This window comes from Daphnia magna, unplaced genomic scaffold (assembly GCF_020631705.1).
Source record: "Daphnia magna isolate NIES unplaced genomic scaffold, ASM2063170v1.1 Dm_contigs359, whole genome shotgun sequence".
In the NCBI taxonomy this organism is placed as follows: Eukaryota; Metazoa; Arthropoda; class Branchiopoda; order Diplostraca; family Daphniidae; genus Daphnia; species Daphnia magna.
Genome location: NW_025533269.1, coordinates 18392 through 27760, shown reverse-complemented (window position 1 = coordinate 27760; position 9369 = coordinate 18392). Strand labels below are relative to the sequence as shown.

General features: G+C 42.4%; 35 non-coding genes across 35 annotated transcripts; all 35 read left to right on the top strand.

The window, feature by feature from the left end:
- The first annotated feature begins 27 nt into the window (after positions 1-27).
- On the top strand, positions 28-114 carry Trnay-gua. The gene is given in 2 exon segments: positions 28-64; positions 79-114. It is a non-coding gene; the product is annotated as a tRNA-Tyr (tRNA).
- A 439-nt stretch (positions 115-553) lies between these two features.
- LOC123468432 lies at positions 554-659 on the top strand. Its single transcript, XR_006642274.1, has one exon. It is a non-coding gene; the product is annotated as a U6 spliceosomal RNA (small nuclear RNA).
- A 71-nt stretch (positions 660-730) lies between these two features.
- On the top strand, positions 731-813 carry Trnat-ugu. The gene is given in 2 exon segments: positions 731-766; positions 778-813. It is a non-coding gene; the product is annotated as a tRNA-Thr (tRNA).
- Positions 814-926: 113 nt separating this feature from the next.
- Trnal-cag lies at positions 927-1010 on the top strand. Its single transcript has one exon. It is a non-coding gene; the product is annotated as a tRNA-Leu (tRNA).
- A 95-nt stretch (positions 1011-1105) lies between these two features.
- Trnas-aga lies at positions 1106-1187 on the top strand. The gene has a single exon. It is a non-coding gene; the product is annotated as a tRNA-Ser (tRNA).
- A 175-nt stretch (positions 1188-1362) lies between these two features.
- Positions 1363-1449, top strand: Trnay-gua. The gene is given in 2 exon segments: positions 1363-1399; positions 1414-1449. It is a non-coding gene; the product is annotated as a tRNA-Tyr (tRNA).
- Positions 1450-1889: 440 nt separating this feature from the next.
- On the top strand, positions 1890-1995 carry LOC123468431. Its single transcript, XR_006642273.1, has one exon. It is a non-coding gene; the product is annotated as a U6 spliceosomal RNA (small nuclear RNA).
- Positions 1996-2066: 71 nt separating this feature from the next.
- On the top strand, positions 2067-2149 carry Trnat-ugu. Its single transcript is given in 2 exon segments — positions 2067-2102; positions 2114-2149. It is a non-coding gene; the product is annotated as a tRNA-Thr (tRNA).
- Positions 2150-2262: 113 nt separating this feature from the next.
- Trnal-cag lies at positions 2263-2346 on the top strand. Its single transcript has one exon. It is a non-coding gene; the product is annotated as a tRNA-Leu (tRNA).
- Positions 2347-2441: 95 nt separating this feature from the next.
- On the top strand, positions 2442-2523 carry Trnas-aga. The gene has a single exon. It is a non-coding gene; the product is annotated as a tRNA-Ser (tRNA).
- A 175-nt stretch (positions 2524-2698) lies between these two features.
- On the top strand, positions 2699-2785 carry Trnay-gua. Its single transcript is given in 2 exon segments — positions 2699-2735; positions 2750-2785. It is a non-coding gene; the product is annotated as a tRNA-Tyr (tRNA).
- A 439-nt stretch (positions 2786-3224) lies between these two features.
- LOC123468430 lies at positions 3225-3330 on the top strand. Its single transcript, XR_006642272.1, has one exon. It is a non-coding gene; the product is annotated as a U6 spliceosomal RNA (small nuclear RNA).
- Positions 3331-3401: 71 nt separating this feature from the next.
- Positions 3402-3484, top strand: Trnat-ugu. The gene is given in 2 exon segments: positions 3402-3437; positions 3449-3484. It is a non-coding gene; the product is annotated as a tRNA-Thr (tRNA).
- Positions 3485-3597: 113 nt separating this feature from the next.
- On the top strand, positions 3598-3681 carry Trnal-cag. Its single transcript has one exon. It is a non-coding gene; the product is annotated as a tRNA-Leu (tRNA).
- Positions 3682-3776: 95 nt separating this feature from the next.
- On the top strand, positions 3777-3858 carry Trnas-aga. Its single transcript has one exon. It is a non-coding gene; the product is annotated as a tRNA-Ser (tRNA).
- A 175-nt stretch (positions 3859-4033) lies between these two features.
- Trnay-gua lies at positions 4034-4120 on the top strand. The gene is given in 2 exon segments: positions 4034-4070; positions 4085-4120. It is a non-coding gene; the product is annotated as a tRNA-Tyr (tRNA).
- A 439-nt stretch (positions 4121-4559) lies between these two features.
- On the top strand, positions 4560-4665 carry LOC123468428. Its single transcript, XR_006642270.1, has one exon. It is a non-coding gene; the product is annotated as a U6 spliceosomal RNA (small nuclear RNA).
- A 71-nt stretch (positions 4666-4736) lies between these two features.
- On the top strand, positions 4737-4819 carry Trnat-ugu. Its single transcript is given in 2 exon segments — positions 4737-4772; positions 4784-4819. It is a non-coding gene; the product is annotated as a tRNA-Thr (tRNA).
- Positions 4820-4932: 113 nt separating this feature from the next.
- On the top strand, positions 4933-5016 carry Trnal-cag. The gene has a single exon. It is a non-coding gene; the product is annotated as a tRNA-Leu (tRNA).
- A 95-nt stretch (positions 5017-5111) lies between these two features.
- Positions 5112-5193, top strand: Trnas-aga. The gene has a single exon. It is a non-coding gene; the product is annotated as a tRNA-Ser (tRNA).
- Positions 5194-5368: 175 nt separating this feature from the next.
- On the top strand, positions 5369-5455 carry Trnay-gua. Its single transcript is given in 2 exon segments — positions 5369-5405; positions 5420-5455. It is a non-coding gene; the product is annotated as a tRNA-Tyr (tRNA).
- Positions 5456-5895: 440 nt separating this feature from the next.
- Positions 5896-6001, top strand: LOC123468427. The gene has a single exon (XR_006642269.1). It is a non-coding gene; the product is annotated as a U6 spliceosomal RNA (small nuclear RNA).
- Positions 6002-6072: 71 nt separating this feature from the next.
- Trnat-ugu lies at positions 6073-6155 on the top strand. The gene is given in 2 exon segments: positions 6073-6108; positions 6120-6155. It is a non-coding gene; the product is annotated as a tRNA-Thr (tRNA).
- A 113-nt stretch (positions 6156-6268) lies between these two features.
- Trnal-cag lies at positions 6269-6352 on the top strand. The gene has a single exon. It is a non-coding gene; the product is annotated as a tRNA-Leu (tRNA).
- A 95-nt stretch (positions 6353-6447) lies between these two features.
- Trnas-aga lies at positions 6448-6529 on the top strand. The gene has a single exon. It is a non-coding gene; the product is annotated as a tRNA-Ser (tRNA).
- A 175-nt stretch (positions 6530-6704) lies between these two features.
- Positions 6705-6791, top strand: Trnay-gua. The gene is given in 2 exon segments: positions 6705-6741; positions 6756-6791. It is a non-coding gene; the product is annotated as a tRNA-Tyr (tRNA).
- Positions 6792-7230: 439 nt separating this feature from the next.
- On the top strand, positions 7231-7336 carry LOC123468426. The gene has a single exon (XR_006642268.1). It is a non-coding gene; the product is annotated as a U6 spliceosomal RNA (small nuclear RNA).
- Positions 7337-7407: 71 nt separating this feature from the next.
- On the top strand, positions 7408-7490 carry Trnat-ugu. Its single transcript is given in 2 exon segments — positions 7408-7443; positions 7455-7490. It is a non-coding gene; the product is annotated as a tRNA-Thr (tRNA).
- Positions 7491-7603: 113 nt separating this feature from the next.
- Trnal-cag lies at positions 7604-7687 on the top strand. The gene has a single exon. It is a non-coding gene; the product is annotated as a tRNA-Leu (tRNA).
- A 95-nt stretch (positions 7688-7782) lies between these two features.
- On the top strand, positions 7783-7864 carry Trnas-aga. The gene has a single exon. It is a non-coding gene; the product is annotated as a tRNA-Ser (tRNA).
- Positions 7865-8039: 175 nt separating this feature from the next.
- On the top strand, positions 8040-8126 carry Trnay-gua. The gene is given in 2 exon segments: positions 8040-8076; positions 8091-8126. It is a non-coding gene; the product is annotated as a tRNA-Tyr (tRNA).
- A 439-nt stretch (positions 8127-8565) lies between these two features.
- On the top strand, positions 8566-8671 carry LOC123468425. The gene has a single exon (XR_006642267.1). It is a non-coding gene; the product is annotated as a U6 spliceosomal RNA (small nuclear RNA).
- Positions 8672-8742: 71 nt separating this feature from the next.
- Positions 8743-8825, top strand: Trnat-ugu. The gene is given in 2 exon segments: positions 8743-8778; positions 8790-8825. It is a non-coding gene; the product is annotated as a tRNA-Thr (tRNA).
- A 113-nt stretch (positions 8826-8938) lies between these two features.
- On the top strand, positions 8939-9022 carry Trnal-cag. Its single transcript has one exon. It is a non-coding gene; the product is annotated as a tRNA-Leu (tRNA).
- A 95-nt stretch (positions 9023-9117) lies between these two features.
- Positions 9118-9199, top strand: Trnas-aga. The gene has a single exon. It is a non-coding gene; the product is annotated as a tRNA-Ser (tRNA).
- The last annotated feature ends 170 nt before the right edge of the window (positions 9200-9369 follow it).

Genomic DNA, 9369 nt, shown 5'->3' with positions numbered 1-9369 from the left:
ACTCAACTGAATCTAAAGATTCATGTCCCTTCGATAGCTCAGTTGGTAGAGCGGTGGACTGTAGCATTGTACAAAGATATCCATAGGTCACTGGTTCAACTCCGGTTCGAAGGACTGTACACTTGATTTCTTTTCTGTTTGTTTTTTTGTCTCTGTTCGTTGCAATGCTTTCAAACAAATCTGGCTTTTTACACCACGTACAAATTCCCCACCGTGATGGTGCACCAGAATGAGAAACGTGCTCGCTGGTAAAAAAAGAGAGCATAGATTCACGATTGTTATACGCCATGGATTGAGCAGAAGTTCCTGGACGTTAGCTGCACTAATTCAATACATCGTTGAATACTCTTTCGTCAAGTCGGCCCAAGAGCACTGCGCATGGGGGACACACAAAAGCAAATATCTGAATACAGTTCATTTTAGGAAATCTGACAGCTGACTGACTATCACTATTCAATAGATCATTTCCACGTACAAACAACGTTAAGCTGCAGCAACGGATTGGACTTGAAAAATAAGAGGTACAAAAGCTTTGGTCGGCATTATTGTTACTGTATTCCACACGGAATACATATACTAAAATTGGAACGATACAGAGAAGATTAGCATGGCCCCTGCGCAAGGATGACACGCAAAATCGTGAAGCGTTCCACATTTTTGGCCATGTTCATTAAGTAAACCAAAACCCGTCTAATACGGATAGCTATGTCTTTGCGAGTTGATCCTATCAGCCTTCTTAGCTCAGTGGCAGAGCACTAGTCTTGTAAACACCTGGCTAACTAGGGGTCATGAGTTCAATTCTCATAGAGGGCACAATGCACTGAAGACATTTATATAATTGTTAACATACGCGTAGCCACAAAATCATGATCACAATGTAAGTGAAATACAGGGGACCACTCCCCAAAATTATTCAAAGGCATTCAGTCAGGATGGCCGAGCGGTCCAAGGCGCTGCGTTCAGGTCGCAGTCCAGTTCTCTGGGCGAGGGTTCGAATCCCTCTTCTGACACACACGTAAAAGATTTATATCAAAACCAATTGAAGTAGATCAGCTGTTAATGAGTTATAGCGGGTTTTCATCAATTGTTCTGACATTAACTAACAGCAGATGTGGCCGAGTGGTTAAGGCGACTGACTAGAAATCAGTTTCCCTTCGGGAGCGTAGGTTCGAATCCTACCATCTGCGTTGCGGTGGGTAGCACGCGTAACGATAAGAAAACTAGGAAATTGCGCTGCTTACTATTACAGTTACTATACGTGAGAATTGAATGAGATTTTTGTTAATACTTACTGAAGTTTGCTCAGTTGTCACGCACACCATTTCTATTGATAGTACTCAACTGAATCTAAAGATTCATGTCCCTTCGATAGCTCAGTTGGTAGAGCGGTGGACTGTAGCATTGTACAAAGATATCCATAGGTCACTGGTTCAACTCCGGTTCGAAGGACTGTACACTTGATTTCTTTTCTGTTTGTTTTTTTGTCTCTGTTCGTTGCAATGCTTTCAAACAAATCTGGCTTTTTTACACCACGTACAAATTCCCCACCGTGATGGTGCACCAGAATGAGAAACGTGCTCGCTGGTAAAAAAAGAGAGCATAGATTCACGATTGTTATACGCCATGGATTGAGCAGAAGTTCCTGGACGTTAGCTGCACTAATTCAATACATCGTTGAATACTCTTTCGTCAAGTCGGCCCAAGAGCACTGCGCATGGGGGACACACAAAAGCAAATATCTGAATACAGTTCATTTTAGGAAATCTGACAGCTGACTGACTATCACTATTCAATAGATCATTTCCACGTACAAACAACGTTAAGCTGCAGCAACGGATTGGACTTGAAAAATAAGAGGTACAAAAGCTTTGGTCGGCATTATTGTTACTGTATTCCACACGGAATACATATACTAAAATTGGAACGATACAGAGAAGATTAGCATGGCCCCTGCGCAAGGATGACACGCAAAATCGTGAAGCGTTCCACATTTTTGGCCATGTTCATTAAGTAAACCAAAACCCGTCTAATACGGATAGCTATGTCTTTGCGAGTTGATCCTATCAGCCTTCTTAGCTCAGTGGCAGAGCACTAGTCTTGTAAACACCTGGCTAACTAGGGGTCATGAGTTCAATTCTCATAGAGGGCACAATGCACTGAAGACATTTATATAATTGTTAACATACGCGTAGCCACAAAATCATGATCACAATGTAAGTGAAATACAGGGGACCACTCCCCAAAATTATTCAAAGGCATTCAGTCAGGATGGCCGAGCGGTCCAAGGCGCTGCGTTCAGGTCGCAGTCCAGTTCTCTGGGCGAGGGTTCGAATCCCTCTTCTGACACACACGTAAAAGATTTATATCAAAACCAATTGAAGTAGATCAGCTGTTAATGAGTTATAGCGGGTTTTCATCAATTGTTCTGACATTAACTAACAGCAGATGTGGCCGAGTGGTTAAGGCGACTGACTAGAAATCAGTTTCCCTTCGGGAGCGTAGGTTCGAATCCTACCATCTGCGTTGCGGTGGGTAGCACGCGTAACGATAAGAAAACTAGGAAATTGCGCTGCTTACTATTACAGTTACTATACGTGAGAATTGAATGAGATTTTTGTTAATACTTACTGAAGTTTGCTCAGTTGTCACGCACACCATTTCTATTGATAGTACTCAACTGAATCTAAAGATTCATGTCCCTTCGATAGCTCAGTTGGTAGAGCGGTGGACTGTAGCATTGTACAAAGATATCCATAGGTCACTGGTTCAACTCCGGTTCGAAGGACTGTACACTTGATTTCTTTTCTGTTTGTTTTTTTGTCTCTGTTCGTTGCAATGCTTTCAAACAAATCTGGCTTTTTACACCACGTACAAATTCCCCACCGTGATGGTGCACCAGAATGAGAAACGTGCTCGCTGGTAAAAAAAGAGAGCATAGATTCACGATTGTTATACGCCATGGATTGAGCAGAAGTTCCTGGACGTTAGCTGCACTAATTCAATACATCGTTGAATACTCTTTCGTCAAGTCGGCCCAAGAGCACTGCGCATGGGGGACACACAAAAGCAAATATCTGAATACAGTTCATTTTAGGAAATCTGACAGCTGACTGACTATCACTATTCAATAGATCATTTCCACGTACAAACAACGTTAAGCTGCAGCAACGGATTGGACTTGAAAAATAAGAGGTACAAAAGCTTTGGTCGGCATTATTGTTACTGTATTCCACACGGAATACATATACTAAAATTGGAACGATACAGAGAAGATTAGCATGGCCCCTGCGCAAGGATGACACGCAAAATCGTGAAGCGTTCCACATTTTTGGCCATGTTCATTAAGTAAACCAAAACCCGTCTAATACGGATAGCTATGTCTTTGCGAGTTGATCCTATCAGCCTTCTTAGCTCAGTGGCAGAGCACTAGTCTTGTAAACACCTGGCTAACTAGGGGTCATGAGTTCAATTCTCATAGAGGGCACAATGCACTGAAGACATTTATATAATTGTTAACATACGCGTAGCCACAAAATCATGATCACAATGTAAGTGAAATACAGGGGACCACTCCCCAAAATTATTCAAAGGCATTCAGTCAGGATGGCCGAGCGGTCCAAGGCGCTGCGTTCAGGTCGCAGTCCAGTTCTCTGGGCGAGGGTTCGAATCCCTCTTCTGACACACACGTAAAAGATTTATATCAAAACCAATTGAAGTAGATCAGCTGTTAATGAGTTATAGCGGGTTTTCATCAATTGTTCTGACATTAACTAACAGCAGATGTGGCCGAGTGGTTAAGGCGACTGACTAGAAATCAGTTTCCCTTCGGGAGCGTAGGTTCGAATCCTACCATCTGCGTTGCGGTGGGTAGCACGCGTAACGATAAGAAAACTAGGAAATTGCGCTGCTTACTATTACAGTTACTATACGTGAGAATTGAATGAGATTTTTGTTAATACTTACTGAAGTTTGCTCAGTTGTCACGCACACCATTTCTATTGATAGTACTCAACTGAATCTAAAGATTCATGTCCCTTCGATAGCTCAGTTGGTAGAGCGGTGGACTGTAGCATTGTACAAAGATATCCATAGGTCACTGGTTCAACTCCGGTTCGAAGGACTGTACACTTGATTTCTTTTCTGTTTGTTTTTTTGTCTCTGTTCGTTGCAATGCTTTCAAACAAATCTGGCTTTTTACACCACGTACAAATTCCCCACCGTGATGGTGCACCAGAATGAGAAACGTGCTCGCTGGTAAAAAAAGAGAGCATAGATTCACGATTGTTATACGCCATGGATTGAGCAGAAGTTCCTGGACGTTAGCTGCACTAATTCAATACATCGTTGAATACTCTTTCGTCAAGTCGGCCCAAGAGCACTGCGCATGGGGGACACACAAAAGCAAATATCTGAATACAGTTCATTTTAGGAAATCTGACAGCTGACTGACTATCACTATTCAATAGATCATTTCCACGTACAAACAACGTTAAGCTGCAGCAACGGATTGGACTTGAAAAATAAGAGGTACAAAAGCTTTGGTCGGCATTATTGTTACTGTATTCCACACGGAATACATATACTAAAATTGGAACGATACAGAGAAGATTAGCATGGCCCCTGCGCAAGGATGACACGCAAAATCGTGAAGCGTTCCACATTTTTGGCCATGTTCATTAAGTAAACCAAAACCCGTCTAATACGGATAGCTATGTCTTTGCGAGTTGATCCTATCAGCCTTCTTAGCTCAGTGGCAGAGCACTAGTCTTGTAAACACCTGGCTAACTAGGGGTCATGAGTTCAATTCTCATAGAGGGCACAATGCACTGAAGACATTTATATAATTGTTAACATACGCGTAGCCACAAAATCATGATCACAATGTAAGTGAAATACAGGGGACCACTCCCCAAAATTATTCAAAGGCATTCAGTCAGGATGGCCGAGCGGTCCAAGGCGCTGCGTTCAGGTCGCAGTCCAGTTCTCTGGGCGAGGGTTCGAATCCCTCTTCTGACACACACGTAAAAGATTTATATCAAAACCAATTGAAGTAGATCAGCTGTTAATGAGTTATAGCGGGTTTTCATCAATTGTTCTGACATTAACTAACAGCAGATGTGGCCGAGTGGTTAAGGCGACTGACTAGAAATCAGTTTCCCTTCGGGAGCGTAGGTTCGAATCCTACCATCTGCGTTGCGGTGGGTAGCACGCGTAACGATAAGAAAACTAGGAAATTGCGCTGCTTACTATTACAGTTACTATACGTGAGAATTGAATGAGATTTTTGTTAATACTTACTGAAGTTTGCTCAGTTGTCACGCACACCATTTCTATTGATAGTACTCAACTGAATCTAAAGATTCATGTCCCTTCGATAGCTCAGTTGGTAGAGCGGTGGACTGTAGCATTGTACAAAGATATCCATAGGTCACTGGTTCAACTCCGGTTCGAAGGACTGTACACTTGATTTCTTTTCTGTTTGTTTTTTTGTCTCTGTTCGTTGCAATGCTTTCAAACAAATCTGGCTTTTTACACCACGTACAAATTCCCCACCGTGATGGTGCACCAGAATGAGAAACGTGCTCGCTGGTAAAAAAAAGAGAGCATAGATTCACGATTGTTATACGCCATGGATTGAGCAGAAGTTCCTGGACGTTAGCTGCACTAATTCAATACATCGTTGAATACTCTTTCGTCAAGTCGGCCCAAGAGCACTGCGCATGGGGGACACACAAAAGCAAATATCTGAATACAGTTCATTTTAGGAAATCTGACAGCTGACTGACTATCACTATTCAATAGATCATTTCCACGTACAAACAACGTTAAGCTGCAGCAACGGATTGGACTTGAAAAATAAGAGGTACAAAAGCTTTGGTCGGCATTATTGTTACTGTATTCCACACGGAATACATATACTAAAATTGGAACGATACAGAGAAGATTAGCATGGCCCCTGCGCAAGGATGACACGCAAAATCGTGAAGCGTTCCACATTTTTGGCCATGTTCATTAAGTAAACCAAAACCCGTCTAATACGGATAGCTATGTCTTTGCGAGTTGATCCTATCAGCCTTCTTAGCTCAGTGGCAGAGCACTAGTCTTGTAAACACCTGGCTAACTAGGGGTCATGAGTTCAATTCTCATAGAGGGCACAATGCACTGAAGACATTTATATAATTGTTAACATACGCGTAGCCACAAAATCATGATCACAATGTAAGTGAAATACAGGGGACCACTCCCCAAAATTATTCAAAGGCATTCAGTCAGGATGGCCGAGCGGTCCAAGGCGCTGCGTTCAGGTCGCAGTCCAGTTCTCTGGGCGAGGGTTCGAATCCCTCTTCTGACACACACGTAAAAGATTTATATCAAAACCAATTGAAGTAGATCAGCTGTTAATGAGTTATAGCGGGTTTTCATCAATTGTTCTGACATTAACTAACAGCAGATGTGGCCGAGTGGTTAAGGCGACTGACTAGAAATCAGTTTCCCTTCGGGAGCGTAGGTTCGAATCCTACCATCTGCGTTGCGGTGGGTAGCACGCGTAACGATAAGAAAACTAGGAAATTGCGCTGCTTACTATTACAGTTACTATACGTGAGAATTGAATGAGATTTTTGTTAATACTTACTGAAGTTTGCTCAGTTGTCACGCACACCATTTCTATTGATAGTACTCAACTGAATCTAAAGATTCATGTCCCTTCGATAGCTCAGTTGGTAGAGCGGTGGACTGTAGCATTGTACAAAGATATCCATAGGTCACTGGTTCAACTCCGGTTCGAAGGACTGTACACTTGATTTCTTTTCTGTTTGTTTTTTTGTCTCTGTTCGTTGCAATGCTTTCAAACAAATCTGGCTTTTTACACCACGTACAAATTCCCCACCGTGATGGTGCACCAGAATGAGAAACGTGCTCGCTGGTAAAAAAAGAGAGCATAGATTCACGATTGTTATACGCCATGGATTGAGCAGAAGCTCCTGGACGTTAGCTGCACTAATTCAATACATCGTTGAATACTCTTTCGTCAAGTCGGCCCAAGAGCACTGCGCATGGGGGACACACAAAAGCAAATATCTGAATACAGTTCATTTTAGGAAATCTGACAGCTGACTGACTATCACTATTCAATAGATCATTTCCACGTACAAACAACGTTAAGCTGCAGCAACGGATTGGACTTGAAAAATAAGAGGTACAAAAGCTTTGGTCGGCATTATTGTTACTGTATTCCACACGGAATACATATACTAAAATTGGAACGATACAGAGAAGATTAGCATGGCCCCTGCGCAAGGATGACACGCAAAATCGTGAAGCGTTCCACATTTTTGGCCATGTTCATTAAGTAAACCAAAACCCGTCTAATACGGATAGCTATGTCTTTGCGAGTTGATCCTATCAGCCTTCTTAGCTCAGTGGCAGAGCACTAGTCTTGTAAACACCTGGCTAACTAGGGGTCATGAGTTCAATTCTCATAGAGGGCACAATGCACTGAAGACATTTATATAATTGTTAACATACGCGTAGCCACAAAATCATGATCACAATGTAAGTGAAATACAGGGGACCACTCCCCAAAATTATTCAAAGGCATTCAGTCAGGATGGCCGAGCGGTCCAAGGCGCTGCGTTCAGGTCGCAGTCCAGTTCTCTGGGCGAGGGTTCGAATCCCTCTTCTGACACACACGTAAAAGATTTATATCAAAACCAATTGAAGTAGATCAGCTGTTAATGAGTTATAGCGGGTTTTCATCAATTGTTCTGACATTAACTAACAGCAGATGTGGCCGAGTGGTTAAGGCGACTGACTAGAAATCAGTTTCCCTTCGGGAGCGTAGGTTCGAATCCTACCATCTGCGTTGCGGTGGGTAGCACGCGTAACGATAAGAAAACTAGGAAATTGCGCTGCTTACTATTACAGTTACTATACGTGAGAATTGAATGAGATTTTTGTTAATACTTACTGAAGTTTGCTCAGTTGTCACGCACACCATTTCTATTGATAGTACTCAACTGAATCTAAAGATTCATGTCCCTTCGATAGCTCAGTTGGTAGAGCGGTGGACTGTAGCATTGTACAAAGATATCCATAGGTCACTGGTTCAACTCCGGTTCGAAGGACTGTACACTTGATTTCTTTTCTGTTTGTTTTTTTGTCTCTGTTCGTTGCAATGCTTTCAAACAAATCTGGCTTTTTACACCACGTACAAATTCCCCACCGTGATGGTGCACCAGAATGAGAAACGTGCTCGCTGGTAAAAAAAGAGAGCATAGATTCACGATTGTTATACGCCATGGATTGAGCAGAAGTTCCTGGACGTTAGCTGCACTAATTCAATACATCGTTGAATACTCTTTCGTCAAGTCGGCCCAAGAGCACTGCGCATGGGGGACACACAAAAGCAAATATCTGAATACAGTTCATTTTAGGAAATCTGACAGCTGACTGACTATCACTATTCAATAGATCATTTCCACGTACAAACAACGTTAAGCTGCAGCAACGGATTGGACTTGAAAAATAAGAGGTACAAAAGCTTTGGTCGGCATTATTGTTACTGTATTCCACACGGAATACATATACTAAAATTGGAACGATACAGAGAAGATTAGCATGGCCCCTGCGCAAGGATGACACGCAAAATCGTGAAGCGTTCCACATTTTTGGCCATGTTCATTAAGTAAACCAAAACCCGTCTAATACGGATAGCTATGTCTTTGCGAGTTGATCCTATCAGCCTTCTTAGCTCAGTGGCAGAGCACTAGTCTTGTAAACACCTGGCTAACTAGGGGTCATGAGTTCAATTCTCATAGAGGGCACAATGCACTGAAGACATTTATATAATTGTTAACATACGCGTAGCCACAAAATCATGATCACAATGTAAGTGAAATACAGGGGACCACTCCCCAAAATTATTCAAAGGCATTCAGTCAGGATGGCCGAGCGGTCCAAGGCGCTGCGTTCAGGTCGCAGTCCAGTTCTCTGGGCGAGGGTTCGAATCCCTCTTCTGACACACACGTAAAAGATTTATATCAAAACCAATTGAAGTAGATCAGCTGTTAATGAGTTATAGCGGGTTTTCATCAATTGTTCTGACATTAACTAACAGCAGATGTGGCCGAGTGGTTAAGGCGACTGACTAGAAATCAGTTTCCCTTCGGGAGCGTAGGTTCGAATCCTACCATCTGCGTTGCGGTGGGTAGCACGCGTAACGATAAGAAAACTAGGAAATTGCGCTGCTTACTATTACAGTTACTATACGTGAGAATTGAATGAGATTTTTGTTAATACTTACTGAAGTTTGCTCAGTTGTCACGCACACCATTTCTATTGATAGTACTCAACTGAATCTAAAGATTC